The sequence below is a fragment of the Lipotes vexillifer genome, unplaced genomic scaffold, assembly GCF_000442215.2.
Source record: "Lipotes vexillifer unplaced genomic scaffold, Lipotes_vexillifer_v1.1 scaffold1608, whole genome shotgun sequence".
In the NCBI taxonomy this organism is placed as follows: Eukaryota; Metazoa; Chordata; class Mammalia; order Artiodactyla; family Lipotidae; genus Lipotes; species Lipotes vexillifer.
The window spans coordinates 30260-35199 of NW_006774162.1; positions in this window are offsets into that span (position 1 = coordinate 30260).

Sequence of the window (4940 nt, forward strand, 5' to 3'; positions counted from 1 at the left end):
CTGACGCTCTTTCATCTTGGGAGAGTCCAAGGAGAAGGGGCCACTAAGACTATTAGTGAAGAAGAGCTTCTGATGTCACTTTCCACAAGGAAGTGGATTCCCAGCTGGATGGCAGGGAAGCCAGCCAGTGCCTCATCACATGCTTCTCTTTCTTTTTTTTTTAAAATAAATTTATTTGTTTTATTTATTTATTTTTGGCTGCGTTGGGTCTTCGTTGCTGCGCCTGGACTTTCTCTAGTTGCGGTGAGGGGGGACCACTCTTCGTTGCAGTGCGTGGTCTTCTTTCTCATTGTGGTGGCTTCTCTTGTTGCGGAGCACAGGCTCTAGAGTGCAGGCTCAGTAGTTGTGGCGCACGGGCTTAGTTGCTCCGCGGCATGTGGAATCTTCCCGGACCAGGGCTTGAACCCGTGTCCCCTGCAACGGCAGGTGGATTCTTAACCACTGTGCCACCAGGGAAGTCCCACATGCTTCTCTCTTATGTCATCCCAGCGGACACTGAGGCCTCAGCTTCCCTGAGGTGTCAGTGCCTGCCCTGTGTCCAGGCTCCCAGAGGGCCCCCAGGGGAAAGGTGTGCAGGTTGGCCCTGGCCAGCTCTCCCCTGGGCTCTGCCAGTGCAGTTCCTCGCTGCCTTCCCTCCAAGTATCCTTACCTGGCAGGAAGCAGAGATGACTCAGAGGCAGCTGGTTCTAGAGCTGGAACCTGGGTCTCTGTCCGCCTCTCCTTTGGATGGGTCTGAGTAAGAACTAGGACTCCTCACAGGGGAAGAAGATCCATTGCTGCATCACACTTGTGGCTGGGACCGACGGAAGAGAGAGGGCTCTACAGGCCTGTCCAGAGCCATTGGTGCCAATAGGGGATGGTGTGTGAACTGGGAACTTGGAAGATGGTACATGGGAAGTGCAGATAGAACCAAACCTCAGCACACTGACAGCTACTAAAAAAAAAATTTTTTTTTTCAGGAACTTCCCCCTGCCTGTGATCATCTCAAGGTCTTATCATGTTATCTTATCTACCCAGTCTGCTTTAGTCAGACTAATCTCTCCAGTCTTCTGATTTTCTCCTGCCCCCACGCTTGAGTGAAACAGCCTCCTCATAGCAAGTTCCCAGGCTTCAGAGTGAGCTCTGGGTTTCCAGGCCCTGGCTGCATCACTTTCCCCTGCTCTCCTTTCCCTCCCCATGGTACGTAAACCAATCAAACCCACCACTCAAAACACAAAACAGATACCCTAAGTTATTCATCGTGATAGTGGAAGAAAAATACTCACTCCTGGGTGACAGGGTATGTATTTTAAACCTGATTGCTCTAGTGTTGGCTTTTAACCACTCTTAATGACTTGAGGGGTTGAATGTGACATATGATTCTAAAGTATTAAGACTGGTTTTAAATAGACAGACTTTAACCATCCAAGAAAGCAAAGCCCTTTTAGGGGGTGGGGCTACACGCTAAACATTGTTGCTAATACCAAAAATCTTTCAGAATCCTCTCAGGAAAGACAGAGCACTGGGTTAAGAGTATCAGATCTTAATTACTACCTGGGTGATGTCGGGCAGGTCCTCTAATCTTTTTGGCTGTTTCCTTGGATGCAAAATGACGATAATAATAGTGTTTAGGTAATGCTGTTGTGAGAATTAATTGGACGAACAATGAAAAATGCTTGGCTTAGGACTTGGCTTATGCAACAGCTCATTAAATGGGGCTGCTATTATCATGTCATCTCCTGATGCATGAGACTCATTTCTTTACACTTAATGGACTGCTCTCTCAGGCCTTTCTTCCTTTCTCGATGCTTAATCTGCCTACCTTCTGCGTGGTCCTTTATTCTTTAAGCACATATCTCTGGGACATCTCCCACCGCACAGTACCAGGCACTGGCTTTGCACATAAAACAGAAGCGGTCCAGGCTCTCCTGCCGTGATCAGTCTCGGATGGCCACCCCCTTGCAGGCACTCTGCACTCCAAGCAGACCCGGCTCATTGTTACTTTCGGACTCTAGGCCTTTGCACTAGTTCCTTCATTTTACCAGCGGATTCTTTTTCTCTTGTAGAATTCAATAAAATCACATTTTATGAGTTTATACTGGTTATTTTTGGGTTGTGGGGCTTGAGGTATTTTGTTATTTTCGTTTTTGGACCCATTGTTTGAATTATTGCAAAGATCAAGTGTCATTTTTTTTTTTTTTTTTCCGGTACGCGGGCCTCTCACTGTTGTGGCCTCTCCCATTGCGGAGCACAGGCTCCAGATGCGCAGGCCCCGCGGCCATGGCTCCCGTCCCCCGCATCGGCAGGCGGACTCCCAACCACTGCACCACCAGGGAAGCCCAAGTGTCATTTTTATAAAAAATAAAATTGTTATTTAAAAAAATGTGCCCTAAGCATCACCACTTCTGTGAAGCCTTTTGCACCTGGAACTGGATTCTTGCTCTTCTGTGTCTCCATGGCACCGTGTGTAATAGCACCTCTCAATTGTTAGGATTAGTTGTTTAAATGTGTCTCTCCCCAAGTAGACTTTGAACCCTCTCAGGGCAGAGACTGTGTTTTAATTTATTACATCTCTGGCATTTGGCATGGTGCCTGACTGGAGAAGTTCTCTCAGGTGCTTATTGCTGCTGTGAATTTATGACTTAAGTGTGTAACAGGGTGAGATATTGAGAAAGAAATGAGTGTCCTCGTCTTTTTCCTGCTGTGCAGTAATGGGCCAAAAGACAAAGCCATCTCTGCACTGCTCTCCCTGCACCTCACAGGAAGGGCAACCTGAGGTCCTGTGTCGGGTCTCCTTTGTCCTAGGAAGGGGTTAAGAGTGGCTTTTGTATTTCTGGGCCCCCCAAAATGCCAAAATTGCCCCGTGTGAAAGACAACTGCAGCCAGGCTTTGTTTTTGAAGGTCTGGGGGCTGGGACAGTGCAGCAGGATGACAGCTGGAGCCTTAATGGCCGCAATCCCACCCCTCTACGCTCATTTGCTCGTGTCCTGGAGGCCTTCTCCAGTCCAGGCATGTCTGAAACAGAACAAAGGCAGAGAATACCTTCCTTTTAAGTTAACGTTGTGAGAAAGCAGGATTAGGACAAAACGATTTAGAAAGTACAGAAATATTTCTTCCACCTCTCTGCTCCCTGCCCCCACTCAACCAAAGGTCCTTGGGAAGAGTAAGGAGAATTTGGAAGCAAGGAGTGTGACCGGACTAGGGGATAGCTTCTGTCCCCTCCGCTAAGCTCCAGTGGAGGAGGCGGGTTGGCACTGCCGACAGGTAAGCGAGGGGTGATGACTCCTCAGCAGAGGGAGCAGGGCGGGTAGTCACATCAAGAATCAGATTAGAGGGCTTCCCTGGTGGCGCAGTGGTTGAGAGTCTGTCTGCTAATGCAGGGGACACGGGTTCGAGCCCTGGTCTGGGAGGATCCCACATGCCGCGGAGCAACTAGGCCCGTGAGCCACAACTACTGAGCCTGCGCGTCTGGAGCCGCGATAGTGAGAGGCCCGCGCACTGCGATGAAGAGTGGCCCCCACTTGCCACAACTAGAGAAAGCCCTCGCACAGAAACAAAGACCCAACACAGCAAAAATAAATTAATAAACTCCTACCCCCGACATCTTCTTTAAAAAAAAAAAAAAAAGGAATCAGATTAGAGCACAGCGCAGGTCAGAGGAGGCACTGAGAGCAGAGGGCCTGCCTGGGGACCAGGCAGCAGCATGACAACAGGATTGGGAAGTTGGAATGGGGAAGGCACAGGTCAAGATGGTTTTCTTTGTTTCCTTCTTGTGTGAGTGAATAAAATATTATTTCAATCATTTCATTAACTAGGGCATCCTGAACAAGCTGGGGTGGCAAGCAATATATCTTAATTTTTCTGAACAAGAATTTTCTTTTCACTATTTTGTGTGTCATAGGACAACAGCATGACAGTGGGGCTTGAATTTACCTGTATCCCTTAGTATTAGCCTAGGCCCATGTGTGGCATGTGTGCTAGCTAAAGCTGCATTACTGTCCTTCCATTTTCCCTTGATTGCAGTCACACAATAGCCAAAGTGATCCCCTTAAACTGTAAGATAGATCATTGGAATCCTCAGTTAAAACCCTCCAATGAATTCCTGTTTCATGAAAGTCAACCTTATACTGGCTTATAGGTTCTTGCGTCCACTACCAGCCCTCCATCTCCGAACTTATCTCTTCACCTTTCCACTTGGTCACTCAGTGCCAATCCCTGGCTTCCCTGAATGTCCTCAAACAAGGCAAGAGCACCTGCCTCAGGGCCTTTGCACTTGCTATGCCCTTTGTTCTGAATCTCTTTCCTTTCCATATTTACCTAGCTCACCCTTTTACTTCCTTCACTTCTCTTCACAGTCTTCTTTGTCAGAGAGGGCTTCCCTGACCACTCTACAAAAGAGCAACCCTCATGCCCTGTGCTCCTTATTTTCCTTACGCCACTTTACTTTTCTCCTTGGTCCTTGTTACCATTCCATATGCTCTGTATTAACTTGTTTGTTTTGTCTCTCTCCACAAGACTAAATTCAAAAAGGTCAGGGTCTTTGTTTTGTTCCCTGTTGTATTCCCCATGCATACATTGGTGCCTGGCATAATAAATACTTGATGAATGAATGAGTGGACCAATATTCAAGTGGAGGAGATGAGACCATAAAAAATGACTAGCAGAGGCCTCTCACAGATCTTGGCCAGTGCTAGCTAGTTTGGTGCTAGATTTGACTTGATTTAGAAAAGAAGAGAAACAGATTTCTTGTACTTTAAGGGCTATGGAACAATTTGTCTTTGTTGCAGGTGTGAGTGGCTGAGCCCCAAGTGAAGCCTGCAGGTACTGTCCCAGTATGCAGTAGTGCTCAATGCACACACAATGCCGCATTTCAGGGAAGATAAAGCAATGGAGAAACACCATCTAGACATTCTCTTATGGTTATTAATAGCAATTTTAGACACCAGAGCAAGAAAGAGTGT